The following is a 25,202-nucleotide window of genomic DNA, read 5'->3' as shown; positions in this document are numbered from 1 at the left end:
TGTTAATAGGACAGGGTGGTTAATGACAGTGTTACTACACACTAGGACAGGGTGGTTAATGACAGTGTTACTACACACTAGGACAGGGTGATTAATGACTTACTACACACTAGGGCAGGGTGGTTAATGACTTACTACACACTAGGGCAGGGTGGTTAATGACAGTGTTACTACACACTAGGACAGGGTGGTTAATGACAGTGTTACTACACACTAGGACAGGGTGGTTAATGACAGTGTTACTACACACTAGGGCAGGGCAGGGTGGTTAATGACAGTGACAGTGACAGTTACTACACACTAGGACAGGGTGGTTAATGACAGTGTTACTACACACTAGGCAGGGTGGTTAATGACAGTGTTACTACACACTAGGACAGGGTGGTTAATGACTTACTACACACTAGGGCAGGGTGGTTAATGACTTACTACACACTAGGGCAGGGTGGTTACACTAGGACAGGGTGGTACTTACTACACACTAGGACAGGGTGGTTAATGACTTACTACACACTAGGGCAGGGTGGTTAATGACTTACTACACACTAGGGCAGGGTGGTTAATGACAGTGTTACTACACACTAGGACAGGGTGGTTAATGAGTGTTACTACACACTAGGGCAGGGTGGTTAATGACTTACTACACACTAGGTTACTACACACTAGGGCAGGGTGGTTAATGACAGTGTTACTACACACTAGGCAGGGTGGTTAATGACAGTGTTACTACACACTAGGACAGGGTGGTTAATGACAGTGTTACTACACACTAGGGCAGGGTGGTTAATGACTTACTACACACTAGGGCAGGGTGGTTAATGACAGTGTTACTACACACTAGGACAGGGTGGTTAATGACAGTGTTACTACACACTAGGACAGGGTGGTTAATGACTTACTACACACCAGGGCAGGACAGGGTGGTTAATGACAGTGTTACTACACACTAGGGCAGGGTGGTTAATGACAGTGTTACTACACACACTGACAGTGTTACTACACACTAGGGCAGGGTGGTTAATGACAGTGTTACTACACACTAGGACAGGGTGGTTAATGACTTACTACACACTAGGGCAGGGTGGTTAATGACTACACACTAGGGCAGGGTGGTTAATGACACAGTGTTACTACACACTAGGGCAGGGTGGTTAATGTTGGTTAATGACAGGTTTACACTAGGGCAGGGTGGTTAATGACTTACTACACACTAGGGCAGGGTGGTTAATGACAGTGTTACTACACACTAGGGCAGGGTGGTTAATGACAGTGGTTTACTACACACTAGGGCAGGGTGGTTAATGACAGTGTTACTACACACTAGGGCAGGGTGGTTAATGACAGTGTTACTACACACTAGGGCAGGGTGGTTAATGACAGTGTTACTACACACTAGGGCAGGGTGGTTAATGACAGTGTTACTACACACTAGGGCAGGGTGGTTAATGACAGTGTTACTACACACTAGGCAGTTAATGACAGTATTACTACACACTAGGGCAGGGTGGTTAATGATGACAGTTAATGACAGTGTTACTACACACTAGGACAGGGTGGTTAATGACAGTGTTACACACACTAGGCAGGGTGGTTAATGACAGTGTTACTACACACTAGGCAGGTGGTTAATGACAGTATTACTACACACTAGGGCAGGGTGGTTAATGTTACTACACACTAGGCAGGGTGGTTAATGACTTACTACACACTAGGGCAGGGTGGTTAATGACTTACTACACACTAGGGCAGGGTGGTTAATGACAGTGTTACTACACACTAGGGCAGGGTGGTTAATGACAGTGTTACTACACACTAGGGCAGGGTGGTTAATGACTTACTACACACTAGGACAGGGTGGTTAATGACAGTGTTTAAGGGTGGTTAATGACAGTGTTACTACACACTAAGAGGGTGGTTAATGACAGTTTACTACACACTAGGCAGGGTGGTTAATGACTTACTACACACTAGGGCAGGGTGGTTAATGACTTACTACACACTAGGGCAGGGTGGTTAATGACAGTGTTACTACACACTAGGGCAGGGTGGTTAATGACAGTGTTACTACACACTAGGGCAGGGTGGTTAATGAGGGCAGGGTGGTTAATGACTTACTACACACACTAGGGCAGGGTGGTTAATGACAGTGTTACTACACACTAGGGCAGGGTGGTTAATGACAGTGTTACTACACACTAGGGCAGGGTGGTTAATGACAGTGTTACTACACACTAGGGCAGGGTGGTTAATGACAGTGTTACTACACACTAGGACAGGGTGGTTAATGACAGTGTTACTACACACTAGGGCAGGGGTTAATGTGGTTAATGACTTACTACACACAGGGCAGGGTGGTTAATGACAGGTTACTACACACTAGGGCAGGGTGGTTAATGACAGTGTTACTACACACACAGGGTGGTTAATGGGCAGGGTGGTTAATGACAGTGTTACTACACACTAGGGCAGGGTGGTTAATGACTTACTACACACTAGGGCAGGGTGGTTAATGACTTACTACACACACTAGGGACAGGGTGGTTAATGAGGGCAGGGTGGTTAATGACTTACTACACACTAGGGCAGGGTGGTTAATGACTTACTACACACTAGGACAGGGTGGTTAATGACAGTGTTACTACACACTAGGGCAGGGTGGTTAATGACTTACTACACACTAGGGCAGGGTGGTTAATGACTTACTACACACTAGGGCAGGGTGGTTAATGACTTACTACACTACAGTGTTACTACACACTAGGGCAGGGTGGTTAATGACAGTGTTACTACACACACTAGGGGCAGGGTGTTAATGACAGTGTTACTACACACTAGGACAGGGTGGTTAATGACAGGGTGTTACTTACTACACACTAGGGCAGGGTGGTTAATGACAGTGTTACTACACACTAGGCAGGGTGGTTAATGACAGTGTTACTACACACTAGGGCAGGGTGGTTAATGACAGTGTTACTACACACTAGGCAGGGTGGTTAATGACAGTGTTACTACACACTAGGGCAGGGTGGTTAATGTTACTACACACTAGGGCAGGGTGGTTAATGACAGTGTTACTACACACTAGGGCAGGGTGGTTAATGACTTACTACACACTACAGGGTGGTTAATGACAGTGTTACTACACACTAGGGCAGGGTGGTTAATGACAGTGTTACTACACACTAGGGCAGGGTGGTTAATGGTTAAATGACTTACTACACACTAGGACAGGGTGGTTAATGACAGTGTTACTACACACTAGGGCAGGGTGGTTAATGACAGTGTTACTACACACTAGGGCAGGGTGGTTAATGGCAGTTAATGTTACTACACACTAGGGCAGGGTGGTTAATGACAGTGTTACTACACACTAGGGCAGGGTGGTTAATGACAGTGTTACTACACACTAGGCAGGGTGGTTAATGACAGTGTTACTACACACTAGGGCAGGGTGGTTAATGACAGTGTTACTACACACTAGGGCAGGGTGGTTAATGACAGTGTTACTACACACTAGGGCAGGGTGGTTAATGACTTACTACACACTAGGGCAGGGTGGTTAATGACAGTGTTACTACACACTAGGGCAGGGGTGGTTAATGACAGTGTTACTACACACTAGGGCAGGGTGGTTAATGACAGTGTTACTACACACTAGGGCAGGGTGGTTAATGACAGTGTTACTACACACTAGGGCAGGGTGGTTAATGACAGTGTTACTACACACTAGGACAGGGTGGTTAATGACAGTGTTACTACACACTAGGGCAGGGTGGTTAATGACAGTGTTACTACACACTAGGGCAGGGTGGTTAATGACAGGTTACTACACACTAGGACAGGGTGGTTAATGTTACTACACACTAGGCAGGGTGGTTAATGACAGTGTTACTACACACTAGGGCAGGGTGGTTAATGACTTACTACACACTAGGGCAGGGTGGTTAATGACTTACTACACACTAGGGCAGGGTGGTTAATGACAGTGTTACTACACACTAGGGCAGGGTGGTTAATGACTTACTACACACTAGGGCAGGGTGGTTAATGACTTACTACACACTAGGGCAGGGTGGTTAATGACAGTGTTACTACACACTAGGACAGGGTGGTTAATGTTACTACACACTGGCAGGGTGGTTAATGACTTACTACACACTAGGGCAGGGTGGTTAATGACTTACTACACACTAGGGCAGGGTGGTTAATGACAGTGTTACTACACACTAGGGCAGGGCGGTTAATGACAGTGTTACTACACACTAGGACAGGGTGGTTAATGACAGTGTTACTACACACTAGGGCAGGGTGGTTAATGACTTACTACACACTAGGGCAGGGTGGTTAATGACAGTGTTACTACACACTAGGGCAGGGTGGTTAATGACAGTGTTACTACACACTAGGGCAGGGTGGTTAATGACTTACTACACACTAGGGCAGGGTGGTTAATGACAGTGTTACTACACACTAGGGCAGGGTGGTTAATGACTTACTACACACTAGGGCAGGGTGGTTAATGACTTACTACACACTAGGGCAGGGTGGTTAATGACTTACTACACACTAGGGCAGGGTGGTTTACTTACTACACACTAGGGCAGGGTGGTTAATGACTTACTACACACTAGGGCAGGGTGGTTAATGACAGTGTTACTACACACTAGGGCAGGGTGGTTAATGACAGTGTTACTACACACTAGGCAGGGTGGTTAATGTGGTTAATGACTTACTACACACTAGGGCAGGGTGGTTAATGACTTACTACACACTAGGGCAGGGTGGTTAATGACAGTGTTACTACACACTAGGGCAGGGTGGTTAATGACTTACTACACACACAGGGTGGTTAATGGGCACACTAGGGCAGGGTGTTAATGACAGTGTTACTACACATAGGACAGGGTGGTTAATGACAGTGTTACTACACACTAGGGCAGGGTGGTTAATGACAGTGTTACTACACACTAGGCAGGGTGGTTAAATGACAGTGTTACTACACACTAGGCAGGGTGGTTAATGACAGTGTTACTACACACTAGGACAGGGTGGTTGTTACTACACACTAGGGCAGGGTGGTTAATGACTTACTACACACTAGGACAGGGTGGTTAATGACAGTGTTACTACACACTAGGGCAGGGTGGTTAATGACAGTGTTACTACACACTAGGGCAGGGTGGTTAATGACAGTGTTACTACACACTAGGGCAGGGTGGTTAATGACTTACTACACACTAGGGCAGGGTGGTTAATGAGTGTTACTACACACTAGGGCAGGGTGGTTAATGACTTACTACACACTAGGGCAGGGTGGTTAATGACAGTGTTACTACACACTACTACACACTAGGGCAGGGTGGTTAATGACTTACTACACACTAGGGCAGGGTGGTTAATGACTTACTACACACTAGGGCAGGGTGGTTAATGACTTACTACACACTAGGGCAGGGTGGTTAATGACAGTGTTACTACACACTAGGCAGGGTGGTTAATGACAGTGTTACTACACACTAGGGCAGGGGGTGGTTAATGACTAGGCAGGGTGGTTAATGACTTACTACACACTAGGGCAGGGTGGTTAATGACTTACTACACACTAGGGCAGGGTGACAGGTTAATGACTTACTACACACTAGGGCAGGGTGGTTAATGACTTACTACACACTAGGGCAGGGTGGTTAATGACTTACTACACACTAGGGCAGGGTGGTTAATGACTTACTACACACTAGGGCAGGGTGGTTAATGACTTACTACACACTAGGGCAGGGTGGTTAATGACTTACTACACACTAGGGCAGGGTGGTTAATGACTTACTACACACTAGGGCAGGGCGGTTAATGACAGTGTTACTACACACTAGGACAGGGTGGTTAATGACAGTGTTACTACACACTAGGGCAGGGTGTTAATGACTTACTACACACTAAGGGTGGTTAATGACTTACTACACACTAGGGCAGGGTGGTTAATGACAGTGTTACTACACACTAGGGCAGGGTGGTTAATGACAGTGTTACTACACACTAGGGCAGGGTGGTTAATGACTTACTACACACTAGGGCAGGGTGGTTAATGACTTACTACACACTAGGGCAGGGTGGTTAATGACAGTAAGTTACACACTAGGGCAGGGTGGTTAATGACTTACTACACACTAGGTTAATGACTTACTACACACTAGGGCAGGGTGGTTAATGACTTACTACACACTAGGGCAGGGTGGTTAATGACTTACTACACACTAGGGCAGGGTGGTTAATGACTTACTACACACTAGGGCAGGGTGGTTAATGACTTACTACACACTAGGGCAGGGTGGTTAATGACTTACTACACACTAGGGCAGGGTGGTTAATGACTTACTACACACTAGGGCAGGGTGGTTAATGACTTACTACACACTAGGGCAGGGTGGTTAATGACTTACTACACACTAGGGCAGGGTGGTTAATGACAGGGCAGGCGGTACTACACACTAGGGCAGGGTGGTTAATAGTGTTACTACACACTAGGGCAGGGTGGTTAATGACTTACTACACACTAGGGCAGGGTGGTTAATGACAGTGTTACTACACACTAGGGCAGGGTGGTTAATGACAGTGTTACTACACACTAGGGCAGGGTGGTTAATGACTTACTACACACTAGGGCAGGGTGGTTAATGACTTACTACACACTAGGGCAGGGTGGTTAATGACTTACTACACACTAGGGCAGGGTGGTTAATGACAGTGTTACTACACACTAGGGCAGGGTGGTTAATGACAGTGTTACTACACACTAGGGCAGGGTGGTTAATGACTTACTACACACTAGGGCAGGGTGGTTAATGACAGTGTTACTACACACTAGGGCAGGGTGGTTAATGACTTACTACACACTAGGGCAGGGTGGTTAATGACAGTGTTACTACACACTAGGGCAGGGTGGTTAATGACAGTGTTACTACACACTAGGGCAGGGTGGTTAATGACAGTGTTACTACACACTAGGGCAGGGTGGTTAATGACAGTGTTACTACACACTAGGGCAGGGTGGTTAATGACAGTGTTACTACACACTAGGGCAGGGTGGTTAATGACTTACTACACACTAGGGCAGGGTGGTGGTTAATGACAGTTAATGTTACTACACACTAGGGCAGGGTGGTTAATGACAGTGTTACTACACACTAGGGCAGGGTGGTTAATGACTTACTACACACTAGGGCAGGGTGGTTAATGACTTACTACACACTAGGGCAGGGTGGTTAATGACAGTGTTACTACACACTAGGGCAGGGTGGTTAATGACAGTGTTACTACACACTAGGGCAGGGTGGTTAATGACAGTGTTACTACACACTAGGGCAGGGTGGTTAATGACAGTGTTACTACACACTAGGGCAGGGTGGTTAATGACTTACTACACACTAGGGCAGGGTGGTTAATGACTTACTACACACTAGGGCAGGGTGGTTAATGACTTACTACACACTAGGGCAGGGTGGTTAATGACTTACTACACACTAGGGCAGGGTGGTTAATGACAGTGTTACTACACACTAGGGCAGGGTGGTTAATGACTTACTACACACTAGGGCAGTGGTTAATGACTTACTACACACTAGGGCAGGGTGGTGACAGGGTGGTTATGACAGTGTTACTACACACTAGGGCAGGGTGGTTAATGACAGTGTTACTACACACTAGGGCAGGGTGGTTAATGACTTACTACACACTAGGGCAGGGTGGTTAATGACTTACTACACACTAGGGCAGGGTGGTTAATGACTTACTACACACTAGGCAGGGTGGTTATTGACAGTGTTAAAACACACTAGGGCAGGGTGGTTAATGACAGTGTTACTAAACACACTATGGGCAGGGTGGTTAATGACAGTGTTACTACACACTAGGGCAGGGTGGTTAATGACATTCTAGAGTTACTACATTTAGGACAGGGTGGTTATTGACAGTGTTACTACACACTATGGCAGGGTGGTTATTGACAGTGTTACTACACTTGGTCTATGTGATTGTCTATTTCAGGAAACAGACGTGTAAAAATGATCCGGAATACGTTTTGAGTCTCATTGCCATTGTCTCACTGACAGGTAGAACCCATGAAGATGTGTTTAAAACAGAGCCTTGAGGAAACATTTCAGTCTGAAGGAGAGCGCTTTGAATTCATAAATAAATAAAATCTGAATGAATCAAAGGGCCAGTCTCCATTGATAATGAGCCTTGGCATTATCAAATGCTTAGCCTCCCACTGCTTTTGCAGCCTTTTAAAGCCTTAAATACTCCAGTCTCAGATTCATCCCCTGCAGCAGATTGGCCTCAGTCCAGCACATTCTCCAGAAAGAGAGTTGTTTCAGCAATTTATTGAACATCAGAGCCTTGGCCTGGAGTCTCCAGCATCAGAGCCTTGGCCTGTAGCCTCCAGCATCAGAGCCTTGGCCTGTAGCCTCCAGCATCAGAGCCTTGGTCTCTAGCCTCCAGCAGCAGAGGCTTGACCTGGAGCCTCCAGCAGCAGAGCCTTGGGCTGTAGCCTCCAGCAGTAGTAGGAAGAAGGAACCCGTGAGACAGTACAGCAGCACTCAATGTAATGTTCATATCATGACGGAAACACTCAACAGGAAACAGTCCTGTACTCACCCATGACTGCGTGACCTTGCACTACTCCAACACCATCATTACGTTTGCCGACGACACAACGGTGGTAAGCCTGATCACCGACAACAAGGAGACAGCCTATAGGGAGGAGGTCAGAGACCTGGCAGTGTGGTGCCAGGACAACAACCTCTCCCTCAACAAGGAGACAGCCTATAGGGAGGAGGTCAGAGACCTGGCAGTGTGGTGCCAGGACAACAACCTCTCCCTCAACAAGGAGACAGCCTATAGGGAGGAGGTCAGAGACCTGGCAGTGTGGTGCCAGGACAACAACCTCTCCCTCAATGGGATCAAGACAAAAGAGATGATTGTGGACTACAGGAAATGGAGGGCCGAGCACGCCCCCATTCACATCGACGGGCCTATAGTGGAGCAAGTTGAATGCTTCAAGTTCCTCGTTGTCCAAATCACTAAGGACCTATCGTGGTCCAAACACACCAACACAGTCGTGAAGAGGGGACGACAAAGCCTCTTACCCCTCAGGAGGCTGAAAAGATTTGGTGTGGGCCCACAGATCCTCAAAAAGTTAATTTTACAATTACTTCAACTTAGGGCTGGGTGGTATAACCGTATTTGACTATATACTGGTATTTATGAATGGACTGGTTTGGGTTTTTACTTTACCTTCTTTAATGGTATTTGAATGTTTGGTTTGTTAAATGTGATACGCCGTTGTGTAACGTCCATTTTTATAGTTTACTCCGCTATTTGAGTCATCCCTCACCGCTCTCTCTCTCTCAATTCAATTCAAGGGCTTTATTGGCATGGGAAACATGTGTTAACATTGCCAAAGCAAGTGAGGTAGACAACATACAAAGTGAATATATAAAGTGAAAAACAACAAATTAACAGTAAACATTACACATACAGAAGTTTCAAAACAGTAAAGACATTACAAATGTCATATTATATATATATATACAGTGTTTTAACAATGTACAAATGGTTAAAGGACACAAGATAAAATAAATAAGCATAAATATGGGTTGTATTTACAATGGTGTTTGTTCTTCACTGGTTGCCCTTTTCTCGTGGCAACAGGTCACAAATCTTGCTGCTGTGATGTCACACTGTGGAATTTCACCCAGTAGATATGGGAGTTTTTCAAAATTGGATTTGTTTTCGAATTCTTTGTGGATCTGTGTAATCTGAGGGAAATATGTCTCTCTAATATGGTCATACATTGGGCAGGAGGTTAGGAAGTGCAGCTCAGTTTCCACCTCATTTTGTGGGCAGTGAGCACATAGCCTGTCTTCTCTTGAGAGCCATGTCTGCCTACGGCGACCTTTCTCAATAGCAAGGCTATGCTCACTGAGTCTGTACATAGTCAAAGCTTTCCTTAATTTTGGGTCAGTCACAGTGGTCAGGTATTCTGCCGCTGTGTACTCTCTGTGTAGGGCCAAATAGCATTCTAGTTTGCTCTGTTTTTTTGTTAATTCTTTCCAATGTGTCAAGTAATTCTCTTTTTGTTTTCTCATGATTTGGTTGGGTCTAATTGTGCTGTTGTCCTGGGGCTCTGTAGGGTGTGTTTGTGTTTGTGAACAGAGCCCCAGGACCAGCTTGCTTAGGGGACTCTTCTCCAGGTTCATCTCTCTGTAGGTGATGGCTTTGTTATGGAAGGTTTGTGAATCGCTTCCTTTTAGGTGGTTGTAGAATTTAACGGCTCTTTTCTGGATTTTGATAATTAGTGGGTATCTGCCTAATTCTGCTCTGCATGCATTATTTGGTGTTCTACGTTGTACACGGAGGATATTTTTGCAGAATTCTGCGTGCAGAGTCTCAATTTGGTGTTTGTCCCATTTTGTGAAGTCTTGGTTGGTGAGCGGACCCCAGACCTCACAACCATAAAGGGCAATGGGCTCTATGACTGATTCAAGTATTTTTAGCCAAATCCTAATTGGTATGTTGAAATTTATGTTTCTTTTGATGGCATAGAATGCCCTTCTTGCCTTGTCTCTCAGATCGTTCACAGCTTTGTGGAAGTTACTTGTGGCGCTGATGTTTAGGCCAAGGTATGTATCGTTTTTTGTGTGCTCTAGGGCAACAGTGTCTAGATGGAATTTGTATTTGTGGTCCTGGTGACTGGACCTTTTTTGGAACACCATTATTTTGGTCTTACTGAGATTTACTGTCAGGGCCCAGGTCTGACAGAATCTGTGCATAAGATCTAGGTGCTGCTGTAGGCCCTCCTTGGTTGGTGACAGAAGCACCAGATCATCAGCAAACAGCAGACATTTGACTTTGGATTCTAGCAGGGGGAGGCCGGGTGCTGCGGACTTTTCTAGTGCCCGCGCCAATTCGTTGATATATATGTTGAAGAGGGTGGGGCTTAAGCTGCATCCCTGTCTAACCCCACGACCCTGTGTGAAGAAATGGGTGTGTTTTTTGCCAATTTTAACCGCACACTTGTTGTTTGTGTACATGGATTTTATAATGTCGTATGTTTTACCCCCAACACCACTTTCCATCAGTTTGTATAGCAGACCCGCATGCCAGATTGAGTCGAAGGCTTTTTTGAAATCAACAAAGCATGAGAATCCCTTGCCTTTGTTTTGGTTTGTTTGGTTGTCAATTAGGGTGTGCAGGGTGAATACATGGTCTGTTGTACGGTAATTTGGTAAAAAGCCAATTTGACATTTGCTCAGTACATTGTTTTCATTGAGGAAATGTACGAGTCTGCTGTTAATAATAATGCAGAGGATTTTCCCAAGGTTACTGTTGACACATATTCCACAGTAGTTATTGGGGTCAAATTTGTCTCCACTTTTGTGGATTGGGGTGATCAGTCCTTGGTTCCAAATATTGGGGAAGATGCCAGAGCTAAGTATGATGTTAAAGAGTTTTAGTATAGCCAATTGGAATTTGTTGTCTGTATATTTGACCATTTCATTGAGGATACCATCGACACCACAGGCCTTTTTGGGTTGGAGGGTTTTTATTTTGTCCTGTAACTCATTCAATGTAATTGGAGAATCCAGTGGGTTCTGGTAGTCTTTAATAGTTGATTCTAAGATCTGTATTTGATCATGTATATGTTTTTGCTCTTTATTCTTTGTTATAGAGCCAAAAAGATTGGAGAAGTGGTTTACCCAGACATCTCCATTTTGGATAGATAATTCTTTGTGTTGTTGTTTGTTTAGTGTTTTCCAATTTTCCCAGAAGTGGTTAGAGTTGATGGATTCTTCAATTACATTGAGCTGATTTCTGACATGCTGTTCCTTCTTTTTCCGTAGTGTATTTCTGTATTGTTTTAGTGATTCACCATAGTGAAGGCGTAGACTCAGGTTTTCCGGGTCTCTATGTTTTTGATTGGACAGGTTTCTCAATTTCTTTCTTAGATTTTTGCATTCTTCATCAAACCATTTGTCATTATTGTTAATTTTCTTCGGTTTTCTATTTGAGATTTTTAGATTTGATAGGGAAGCTGAGAGGTCAAATATACTGTTAAGATTTTCTACTGCCAAGTTTACACCTTCACTATTACAGTGGAACGTTTTACCCAGGAAATTGTCTAAAAGGGATTGAATTTGTTGTTGCCTAATTGTTTTTTGGTAGGTTTCCAAACTGCATTCCTTCCATCTATAGCATTTCTTAATGTTACTCAGTTCCTTTGGCTTTGATGCCTCATGATTGAGTATTGCTCTGTTTAAGTAGACTGTGATTTTGCTGTGGTCTGATAGGGGTGTCAGTGGGCTGACTGTGAACGCTCTGAGAGACTCTGGGTTGAGGTCAGTGATAAAGTAGTCTACAGTACTACTGCCAAGAGATGAGCTATAGGTGTACCTACCATAGGAGTCCCCTCGAAGCCTACCGTTGACTATGTACATACCCAGCGTGCGACAGAGCTGCAGGAGTTGTGACCCGTTTTTGTTGGTTATGTTGTCATAGTTGTGCCTAGGGGGGCATATGTGGGAGGGAATGCTGTCACCTCCAGGCAGGTGTTTGTCCCCCTGTGTGCTGAGGGTGTCAGGTTCTTGTCCGGTTCTGGCATTTAGGTCGCCACAGACTAGTACATGTCCCTGGGCCTGGAAATGATTGATTTCCCCCTCCAGGATGGAGAAGCTGTCTTCATTGAAATATGGGGATTCTAGTGGGGGGATATAGGTAGCACACCGGAGGACATTTTTCTCTGTTAGGATAATTTCCTTTTGAATTTCTAGCCAAATGTAGAATGTTCCTGTCTCTCTCTCTCTCTCCACGCCCCTTTCCACACAGACTAAGCCCCGCCCCCCGTCACTCAAGGAGCGCATTTGTTGTTGCTTGACCACGAGACACTTTCCTTCAGTCTGCATGGTCAGTGCAGCACATGCAACCATGTTGATGACAACGATGTTGTTTCCACTTTGATCTTAATATACACCCAAAAGCGTTCTATGATTACAATATTAGTTTGTGTTTCTTACATCTGCAAACAGCTAGTTTGTATTTTCTTAGCAAGTTATGCTAAATCGTGTTAGCCACTAATGCTAATCGCTAGTTAGCTGGCTAGCTAACAGTATCTTCTAAATCAGAGGGATAGTTGGAAGTATGAATATGTTGGCTATATGAATAAAGATTTAATGAAGCCAAAGATTATAGGGTCCCCTAGGAAACACTGAACATCATTTTGTTTCCTACCCTGTCACAATAACTCGTTCATGGCGTTTCCATTTATTGTCATGTCAAACAAAACTGTATTCAAAGTGCCCACTATTATTTATATTCTAACTATATAATTATAATAAACATTCTATTTCCACGATTCCAAAAGTTCACCCGACTGTTTTGATCTAAATTGTAATTGCAACATTTTGGTTAAAAATAAGGCCTAGCATTTTTCTCCATATCGTGGGAGTATGGAAATGGTCTCAAACGAGTGCAGGAAATGCAGAAATTAATGGAAATGCAGGAAATAATTTGAGGTTGAAGTTGAATTGAACAGTATAAACCAATCAGAATGGAGAAAATACCCATTGAAATCATTTAGAATATGTGTGTTGGCTCCCTAGGGTCTCGCCCTACTCATAAAGCAAATGTAGAACTTTTATTAGTCAAAGACATAAAATACAGTTGCACTGTCCAAAATGTGAAAATCACCATATGATTTTGGCCATATCGCCCAGCCCTACTTCAACTACCTCGTACCTCTGCACATTGACTCTGTACCGGTACTTCTTGTATATAGTCTCATTATTGTTATTTTATTGTGTTACTATTTACTATTATTATTTTTTACAAATTTCTCTTCTTTTGCTTTTTAACTCTGATTTGTTGGGAAAGGGCTTGTCAGAGCACTTGATTGAGCACTTCCTGCTCCTCTACCTCAGTGCTGTGTGTGTGTGTGTGTGTGTGTGTGTGTGTGTGTGTGTGTGAGAGGACTAGAGATGACACAATGTGTTACTACCACCACATCCTCCAGTCAGACACACAGCCCTGTGTATACAGCTCAACCTGTAGTAGATGTTACTACTACCACTACATCCTCCAGTCAGACACACAGCCCTGTGTATACAGCTCAACCTGTAGTAGATGTTACTACTACCACCACATCCTCCAGTCAGACACACAGACACACAGCCCTGTGTATACAGCTCAACCTGTAGTAGATGTTACTACTACCACTACATCCTCCAGTCAGACACACAGACACACAGCCCTGTGTATACAGCTCAACCTGTAGTAGATGTTACTACTACCACTACATCCTCCAGTCAGACACACAGCCCTGTGTATACAGCTCAACCTGTAGTAGATGTTACTACTACCACTACATCCTCCAGTCAGACACACAGCCCTGTGTATACAGCTCAACCTGTAGTAGATGTTACTACTACCACTACATCCTCCAGTCAGACACACAGACACACAGCCCTGTGTATACAGCTCAACCTGTAGTAGATGTTACTACTACCACTACATCCTCCAGTCAGACACACAGCCCTGTGTATACAGCTCAACCTGTAGTAGATGTTACTACTACCACTACATCCTCCAGTCAGACACACAGACACACAGCCCTGTGTATACAGCTCAACCTGTAGTAGATGTTACTACTACCACTACATCCTCCAGTCAGACACACAGCCCTGTGTATACAGCTCAACCTGTAGTAGATGTTACTACTACCACCACATCCTCCAGTCAGACACACAGCCCTGTGTATACAGCTCAACCTGTAGTAGATGTTACTACTACCACTACATCCTCCAGTCAGACACACAGCCCTGTGTATACAGCTCAACCTGTAGTAGATGTTACTACTACCACTACATCCTCCAGTCAGACACACAGCCCTGTGTATACAGCTCAAACTGTAGCAGATGTTCTTAGCCAGCTGTTCTCATTATCTCAGCTGGAAGTCTATTTGCCCTCTGAGATGAAATGACATCATACGTTAATTGCTAATGAATGAAGTAATTAGTACGTGGCACTACATTACGCGATAGCAACAACGTGCTGGGTGCTGTGATTACCCATCTCCCAGGGTGCTGTGTGTCTGTTGTGTCTGTGTAGTTCTGCAGTATACAGTACCAGTGATGGTGACGTTGGGAGACGTTGGGACTGATAAACCCTGATGGGACTGATAAACCCTGATGGGACTGATAAACCCTGATGGGACTGATAAACCCTGATGGGACTGATAAACCAGGATGGGACTGATAAACCCTGATGGGACTGATAAACCCTGATGGGACTGATAAACCCTGATGGGACTGATAAACCAGGATGGGACTGATAAACCCTGATGGGACTGATAAACCAGGATGGGACTGATAAACCAGGATGGGACTGATAAACCCTGATGGGACTGATAAACCCTGATGGGACTGATAAACCCTGATGGGACTGATAAACCCTGATGGGACTGATAAACCCTGATGGGACTGATAAACCAGGATGGGACTGATAAACCCTGATGGGACTGATAAACCCTGATTGGACTGATAAACCCTGATGGGACTGATAAACCAGGATGGGACTGATAAACCCTGATGGGACTGATAAACCAGGATGGGACTGATAAACCAGGATGGGAACATAGATTGCAGCTTGGTCTCTTTTTACCATTTGACGGATTTCTTCTTATTTTTTTTTTTTTTATTTTTTTTTACCACAGACGTCATTTGAGTTCATTTCATGTGTTTGAGACTGCATGGAGGCTCTGTGCTGTCTGTCTGTGCTGTGTCTCTGTGCTGTCTGTCTGTGCTGTGTCTCTGTGCTGTCTCTCTGTGCTGTCTGTCTCTCTGTGCTGTGTCTCTGTGCTGTCTCTCTCTGTGCTGTCTGTTTGCTGTCTCTCTGTGCTGTTTGTCTCTCTGTGCTGTCTCTCTCTCTGTGCTGTCTCTCTGTGCTGTCTCTCTGTGCTGTCTGTCTCTCTGTGCTGGCTGTCTCTCTGTGCTGGCTGTCTCTCTGTGCTGTGTCTCTGTGCTGTCTGTTTGTCGTCGTGTAGAAGGCATGCTGTCTCTTTGTGCTGTGTCTCTGTGCTGTGTCTCTCGGTGCTGTCTGTGTGTCGTCGTGTAGAAGGCATGCTGTCTCTCTGTGCTGTCTCTCTGTGCTGTGTCTCTGTGCTGTCTCTCTGTGCTGTCTCTCTGTGCTGTGTCTCTGTGCTGTGTCTCTGTGCTGTCTCTCGGTGCTGTCTGTGTGTCGTCGTGTAGAAGGCGTGCTGTCTCTATGTGCTGTGTCTCTGTGCTGTGTCTCTGTGCAGTGTCTCTGTGCTGTCTGTTTGTCATCGTGTAGAAGGCATGCTGTCTCTCTGTGCTGTGTTTGTCGTCGTGTAGAAAGCATGCTGTCTCTCTGTGCTGTCTCTCTGCTGTGTCTCTGTGCTGTCTGTTTGTTGTCGTGTAGAAGGCATGCTGTCTCTCTGTGCTGTGTCTCTGTGCTGTGTTTGTCGTCGTGTAGAAGGCATGCTGTCTCTCTGTGCTGTCTCTCTGTGCTGTGTCTCTGTGCTGTGTCTCTCGGTGCTGTCTGTGTGTCGTCGTGTAGAAGGCATGCTGTCTCTCTGTGCTGTGTCTCTGTGCTGTGTCTCTGTGCTGTGTCTCTCAGTGCTGTCTGTGTGTCGTCGTGTAGAAGGCATGCTGTGTCTCTGTGCTGTCTGTCTCTCTGTGCTGTGTCTCTGTGCTGTGTCTCTCGGTGCTGTCTGTGTCGTCGTGTAGAAGGCATGCTGTCTCTCTGTGCTGTGTCTCTGTGCTGTGTCTCTGTGCTGTCTCTCTGTGCTGTCTCTCTGTGCTGTCTCTCTGTGCTGTGTCTCTGTGCTGTGGCTCTGTGCTGTGGCTCTGTGCTGTCTCTCTATGCTGTGTCTCTGTGCTGTGTCTCTGTGCTGTCTCTCTGTGCTGTCTCTCTGTGCTGTCTCTCTGTGCTGTCTCTCTGTGCTGTCTCTCTGTGCTGTCTCTCGGTGCTGTCTGTGTGTCGTCGTGTAGAAGGCATGCTGTTTCCAGGAGCCCAAGCCGGTGATTTAGATGGTGAACCGGCTGATGATTATTAAGGCACTCAGGGTCCTCCCCCACATCCTCTTCAAATGCATGCGCACACAAACACACCCTGTCACCAATCTGTCTGTTCCTGAGCTGTGTGTCGTTCTTTAGTGCGTTGCGACTCATGTGTGTCTCTCTCTCTCTCTGCTGTGCTGTCTCTCTCTGCTGTGCTGTCTCTCTCTCTCTCTCTGTGGTGAGTTAGCTGTCTGTCTACCTGCCGTTCCTCTCCACTGCATCCTGACTGACTGAAGAGCTCTGTCATTGACTCATCCCGTTCTTTATAAGGAGGTGTTAATGATGAGCAACCGCTTGACATAATACTGGAACCAGCCAGCCTGAACAGACCAGACCTTAACAGACAGACACAGTCAACCAGCGGACTGAAGCCAGCCTGAACAGACCAGACCTTAACAGACAGACACAGTCAACCAGCGGACTGAAGCCAGCCTGAACAGACCAGACCTTAACAGACAGACACAGTCAACCAGCGGACTGAAGCCAGCCTCGACAACCACAGAGAGCAGAGCAGAGGGGACTGGAAGAATGTCAGTCTGACGGATACATAGACTGTTGTCCTGTTTTTATTCTCAATCTTCAAGACTTCCACCCCCTGGATGGTGTGCAGGACACAGGTACTACAAGGCTTTTATTCTCTGTTTCTCTTGGGTTAACAGTACAGTACTACAGGGACACTGGTACTGCAAGGCTTTTATTCTCTGTTTCTCAGTACAGTACTACAGGGACACAGGTACTGCAAGGCTTTTATTCTCTGTTTCTCTTGGGTTAACAGTACAGTACTACAGGGACACAGGTACTACAAGGCTTTTATTCTCTGTTTCTCAGTACAGTACTACAGGGACACAGGTACTACAAGGCTTTTATTCTCTGTTTCTCAGTACAGTACTACAAGGACACAGGTACTGCAAGGCTTTTATTCTCTGTTTCTCAGTACAGTACTACAGGGACACAGGTACTGCAAGGCTTTTATTCTCTGTTTCTCAGTACAGTACTACACAGCTTTTATTCTCTGTGTCTCTTGGGTTAACAGTACAGTACTACAAGGCTTTTATTCTCTGTGTCTCTTGGGTTAACAGTACAGTACTACAAGGCTTTTATTCTCTGTGTCTCTTGGGTTAACAGTACAGTACTACAAGGCTTTTATTCTCTGTGTCTCTTGGGATAACAGTACAGTACTACAAGGCTTTTGTTCTCTGTGTCTCTTGGGTTAACAGTACAGTACTACTTCAGGGAGAAACGATGCACCTTCCAAGGGATCATTGTGACAGGTCTTTCTGAGCAGAAATGCTCCTGTGTCTGTCCCTGTCAACAACCTGTGAATGACCTGTAGGGAGATCCAACCTGCTACACCACGTGGAAGGGTGTCTCTTCTCTGATGCTTGTTTGGCAGAATGACATGTTGGCGTACCCCACATTGCACAATGTCATATGCATGATTCCCATGCCTTGGTTATTTGTAAATGTATTCATACTGAAGCTACACACTTAAAGTATGGAAACCCTCCCACCTGTGTTTTTAGAATGATGGATGACCTGCTGTACACAACGTTAGTGCAGTGACTAGCCAGTCACCTGAACCCAGCGTGGGCCTCGATACTAGTGGGGTCGTGGAACACAATGAGGAGTGGTGGTTACTGGTGGATAGTTAGTCTCTGTTCTCCCTATGTCCTGCTGATCTGGGATCATTAAATCACCAACTATCTTTAGGTAGTCCTCCTTACTCCTGAGAATGCAGTGCATGCTGGGAGAACATACCAAGTTGACAATAACTCCTGTCAAGGTGTCTCTCAAATGTTTTGTTTATTCAGTCTTTTATGTAACCTTTTTATGTAACCTTTTTATTTAACCTTTTATTAAACCTTTTTATTTAACCTTTTTATGTAACCTTTTATTTAACCTTTTATTTAACCTTTTTATGTAACCTTTTTATTTAACCTTTTTATGTAACCTTTTTATTTAACCTTTTATTTAACCTTTTTATTTAACTAGGCAAGTCAGTTAAGAACAAATTCTTAGTTACAATGACGACCTACCAAAAGGCAAAAGGCCTCCTCCTGCGGGGACGGGGCCTGGGATTAAAAATACAAAAATAAATTCAATAAAACTATAGGACAAGATTTACGCATCACGACAACAAATGATGTGAAAGTCAATGATGTGAACAGATGTATAGTAAAGATGTATAGCAAGGCATTGCGAGTGTAGTGAGGCCGTTCTGCTGGTCTGGTGTTTACATGTGGAGGATGTTCTAAACTGACTTGACCTTCTTAATAGACGCTGAGGGGAGAAACAAGGTGGTATTGGGTTGAACGGAAAGCATTTGAGAGGCGATTCTGCAGATTTGGTTTTTAGCTCCTCGTTCTGACATGGAATGTTGTCCGATGTCCTCGCGGTGCTGACAGCAAAGTGTTGCCAGCAACATTCTCCGGGGTTTCAGAAAACATCCAGGCCACACTACTTCATCCTTGAAATCATAGGGGGATATGAAATTACCATCTTGAAATAAAGTAAATTACACAGCACTGGTTCAAAAATAGATCTACCGTTCCCCCCTTTTAAACGCTCTCTGCTTTAACTGACGAGCGTCTGTGTCATCATTCCCTATTCCCTATATAGTGCACTACTTTAGACCAGAGCCCTGTGCTACCATATTCCCTATATAGTGCACTACTTTAGACCAGAGCCCTGTGCTACCCTATTCCCTATATAGTGCACTACTTTAGACCAGAGCTACCCTATTCCCTATGTAGTGAACATGGAGCCATTTGGGACTTTTTTTAATTTGACCTTTATTTTACTAGGCAAGTCAGTTAAGAAGAAATTCTTATTTTCAATGACGGCCTAGGAACAGTGGGTTAACTGCCTTGTTCAAGGGCAGAATGACAGATTTTTACCTTGTCAGCTCGGGGGTTTGAGAGAACAGAATGTGACTAATGGGTGCCGTTTAGTCACATTCAACATTTTATTACTGGGTAGCAAAAGGTAACAGGTAGGATTTTTAATAATAGTAGTAATATTATGCGGTTTAGCAGAGACTTTTATCCACAGAGACTTAGTCATGCGTGCGTACATGTTTTAACGTAAGGGGTGGTCCCGGGGAAACGAAACCAGTTAGTTATCCTGGCGTTGCGATAGAGCCTTGCTCTACCAGCTGAGCTACAGAGGACCACGTGTTCCTGGAGGAGGGCAGTGTGGTCAAAACATGGCCCTCTGTCTTCTTAAACATCATTTAGAATCACTAAGGGCTTATGGTCCTGGAGGCCTGTTATTAGGGTGGCATGGAGCCGGTCTATAGGTTACAGCTTTCTGATTGGCTCCAGGGGTGCTGTACTGTGACTGACCCTGTAAAACAACACATTACACTGCACCCATCATACTACTATGACTGACCCTGTAAACAACACCTATCATACTACTATGACTGACCCTGTAAAACAACACCTATCATACTACTATGGCTGACCCTGTAAAACAACACCTATCGTACTACTATGACTGACCCTGTAAAACAACACCTATCATACTACTATGACTGACCCTGTAAAACAACACCTATCGTACTACTATGACTGACCCTGTAAAACAACACCTATCATACTACTATGACTGACCCTGTAAAACAACACCTATCATACTACTATGACTGACCCTGTACTACTATGACTGACCCTGTAAAACAACACCTATCACACTACTATGACTGACCCTGTAGAACAACACCTATCATACTACTATGACTGACCCTGTAAAACAACACATTTCACTGCACCTATCATACTACTATGACTGACCCTGTAAAACAACACCTATCATACTACTATGACTGACCCTGTAAAACAACACCTATCGTACTACTACTATGACTGACCCTGTAACACAACACCTATCATACTACTATGGCTGACCCTGTAAAACAACACCTATTATACTACTATGACTGACCCTGTAAAACAACACCTATCGTACTACTATGACTGACCCTGTAAAACAACACCTATCATACTACTATGGGCTGACCCTGTAAAACAACACCTATCATACTACTATGACTGACCCTGTAAAACAACACCTATCATACTACTATGACTGACCCTGTAAAACAACACCTATCATACTACTATGACTGACCCTGTAAAACAACACCTATCATACTACTATGACTGACCCTGTAAAACAACACCTATCATACTACTATGACTGACCCTGTAAAACAACACATTTCACTGCACCTATCATACTACTATGACTGACCCTGTAAAACAACACCTAAAACAACACCTATCATACTACTATGACTGACCCTGTAAAACAACACCTATCATACTACTATGACTGACCCTGTAAAACAACACCTATCATACTACTATGGCTGACCCTGTAAAACAACACCTATCATACTACCTATAAAACAACACCTATTACTACTATGACTGACCCTGTAAAAAACACCTATCATACTACTATGACTGACCCTGTAAAACAACACCTATCATACTACTATGACTGACCCTGTAAAACAACACCTATCATACTACTATGACTGACCCTGTAGAACAAACCTACACTACTATGACTGACCCTGTAAAACAACACCTATATACTACAGACCCTGTAAAACAACACCTATCATACTACTATGACTGACTCTGTAAAACAACACCTATCATACTAATGGCTGACCCTGTAAAACAAACGTTACACTAAGTGTATATATTTTAAAGACAACAGTGTAAAGTATACAGTATTTAAACAACAGAAAGACAACAGTGTAAAGTGTACAGTATTTAAACAGAAAGACAACAGTGTAAAGTATACAGTATTTAAACAGAAAGACAACAGTGTAAAGTGTACAGTATTTAAACAGAAAGACAACAGTGTAAAGTGTACAGTATTTAAACAGAAAGACAACAGTGTAAAGTGTACAGTATTTAAACAGAAAGACAACAGTGTAAAGTGTACAGTATTTAAACAGAAAGACAACAGTGTAAAGTGTACAGTATTTAAACAGAAAGACAACAGTGTAAAGTCTACAGTATTTAAACAGAAAGACAACAGTGTAAAGTATACAGTATTTAAACAGAAAGACAACAGTGTAAAGTGTACAGTATTTAAACAGAAAGACAACAGTGTAACGTGAACAGTATTTAAACAGAAAGACAACAGTGTAAAGTGTACAGTATTTAAACAGAAAGACAACAGTGTAAAGTAGTAAGAAATCTACTGTACTGTCACTCAGTAGTATACCAGATATCTACTGTACTGTGTCACTCAGTAGTATACCAGATATCTACTGTACTGTCACTCAGTAGTATACCAGATATCTACTGTACTGTCACTCAGTAGTATACCAGATATCTACTGTACTGTCACTCAGTAGTATACCAGATATCTACTGTACTGTCACTCAGTAGTATACCAGATATCTACTGTACTGTGTCACTCAGTAGTATACCAGATATCTACTGTACTGTAGCTCAGTAGTATACCAGATATCTACTGTACTGTAACTCAGTAGTATACCAGATATCTACTGTACTGTCACTCAGTAGTATACCAGATATCTACTGTACTGTCACTCAGTAGTATACCAGATATCCACTGTACTGTCACTCAGTAGTATACCAGATATCTACTGTACTGTCACTCAGTAGTATACCAGATATCTACTGTACTGTCACTCAGTAGTATACCAGATATCTACTGTACTGTCACTCAGTAGTATACCAGATATCTACTGTACTGTCACTCAGTAGTATACCAGATATCTACTGTACTGTCACTCAGTAGTATGTCACTCCAGATATCTACTGTACTGTCACTCAGTAGTATACCAGATATCTACTGTACTGTCACTCAGTAGTATACCAGATATCTACTGTACTGTGTCACTCAGTAGTATACCAGATATCTACTGTACTGTGTCACTCAGTAGTATACCAGATATCTACTGTACTGGGTCACTCAGTAGTATACCAGATATCTACTGTACTGTGTCACTCAGTAGTATACCAGATATCTACTGTACTGTCACTCAGTAGTATACCAGATATCTACTGTACTGTCACTCAGTAGTATACCAGATATCTTCTGTACCGTGTCACTCAGTAGTATACCAGATATCTACTGTACTGTCACTCAGTAGTATACCAGATATCTACTGTACCGTGTCACTCAGTAGTATACCAGATATCTACTGTACCGTGTCACTCAGTAGTATACCAGATATCTTCTGTACCGTGTCACTCAGTAGTATACCAGATATCTACTGGACTGTCACTCAGTAGTATACCAGATATCTACTGTACTGTCACTCAGTAGTATACCAGATATCTACTGTACTGTCACTCAGTAGTATACCAGATATCTACTGTACTGTCACTCAGTAGTATACCAGATATCTACTGTACTGTCACTCAGTAGTATACCAGATATCTACTGTACTGTCACTCAGTAGTATACCAGATATCTACTGTATTGTCACTCAGTAGTATACCTTATTTCTACTATACTGTCACTCAGTAGTATACCAGATATCTACTGTACTGTCACTCAGTAGTATACCAGATATCTACTGTACTGTCACTCAGTAGTATACTGGATGGGATTTCTTTCTTTCTTTCTTTCTTTCTTTCTTTCTTTCTTTCTTTCTTTCTTTCATTAAGTCTTTCTGTGGGTGGAAGCCTATTCACTGATAATTCTTAACTTGTATGGTGGTGAGTTGACTGTATTTTTCAGAGACATCTGTACCCTGTGGGTAGGAAGCGAAGGGCCTGTACCCTGTGGGTAGGAAGCGAAGGGCTTTCATTCACAAACCTTATTGCAAAATAATGGGTGCAGCAACAATCATCGTTCTTGTGCACAAACTGTTGTCCTTGTGTCTTCCTCTTTCAACAGTTGTTTTCTGATAAACATCTCAGTCAGAAGACATTGACTTTAAAAAAAAAACATTTTGTGCATTTTGGATATTTTAATCTTCAACCATTGCACAATATGCTGATTTCTTCATGGGAACTCAACTGTTGAAGAGGAAATGTTGAAACGAAAATAAAAACAATTTTTGTTAGAGGAAGTGCTGAGCTAATTTCCGTGGCAACGCCGGCTGTGATATTGGACCAATGTCCTGTGGAGTCCCACTTCTCTGTGACCCTGACCTCTGTGATGAAAGACAATCTGATGCAGCATGTGAAGCAGCCCCTCACAGTCTACACCACCGTTCAAAAGTTTGGGGTCGCTTAGAAATGTCCTTGTTTTTGAAAGAAAAGCACATTTTTCTAATGGATGAAAAATGTGATGTTCTTTAAAAAATAAGGGCATTTCTCAGTGACCCCAAACGTTTGAACGGTGGTGTAGACTGTGAAGGGCTGCTTCACATGCTGCATAAATAACATCAAATTGATCAGAAATACAGTGTGGACATTGACAACATTAACAATGACTATTGTATCATTAAAAAAAAAAATGGAATATCTACATAGGCGTACAGAGGCCCATTATCAGCAACCATCACTCCTGTGTTCCAATGGTATGCTGTGTTAGCTAATTTCCTCTTTATAATTTTAAAAGGATAATTGATCATTAGAAAACACTTTTGCAATTATGTTAGCACAGCTGGAAACTGTGTAAAGAAGCAATACAACTGGCCTTTAGACAAGTTGAGTATCTGGAGCATCAGCATTTGTGAGTTCGATTACAGGCTCAAAATGGCCAGAAACACAAAGAACATTCTTCTAAAACTCGTCAATCTGTTCTTGTTCTGAGAAATGAAGGCTATTCCATGTGAGAAATTGCCAAGAGACTGAAGATCTCAGCATCATTCTGTTAACGCCTGTTACTCTGTTAGTTGGTCTCATCTGAAAGGCCCCTTCACAGAATGTGTTCACCTCATCAGTAAGGCCCCTGGCAGAAGGCCTGTTACTCAGACCTCATCATTCTGTTAGTTGGTTTCATCAGAAAGGCCTGTTACTCTGTTAGTTGGTCTCATCAGAAAGGCCTGTTACTCTGTTAGTTGGTCTCATCTGAAAGGCCTGTTACTCTGTTAGTTGGCCTCATCAGAAAGGCCTGTTACTCTGTTAG

The 25,202-nt window shown here is 43.7% G+C and overlaps 1 protein-coding gene across 3 annotated transcripts in view; it reads left to right on the top strand.

Annotated features, from left to right (window-relative positions):
- pald1a (phosphatase domain containing paladin 1a) overlaps window positions 1-25,202 on the top strand; it is a 174,798-nt gene that overhangs the window by 13,380 nt on the left and 136,216 nt on the right. Inside the window, exon 2 of one of the 3 annotated variants that reach the window (XM_065022966.1) lies at window positions 17,314-17,743. The exons of 1 other annotated variant lie outside the window; for it this stretch is intronic. The gene's annotated coding sequence lies outside the window, so the exon portion shown is untranslated. Of the gene's footprint in view, window positions 1-17,209; window positions 17,744-25,202 lie in introns of those variants that run through there. One more of the 3 variants, XM_065022965.1, reaches the window with a different exon arrangement.

Source organism: Oncorhynchus nerka, linkage group LG10 (assembly GCF_034236695.1).
Source record: "Oncorhynchus nerka isolate Pitt River linkage group LG10, Oner_Uvic_2.0, whole genome shotgun sequence".
Classification (NCBI taxonomy): Eukaryota; Metazoa; Chordata; class Actinopteri; order Salmoniformes; family Salmonidae; genus Oncorhynchus; species Oncorhynchus nerka.
Note: the sequence above shows the minus strand (reverse complement) of the source record. Positions and strands in the feature narration are given on the sequence as shown.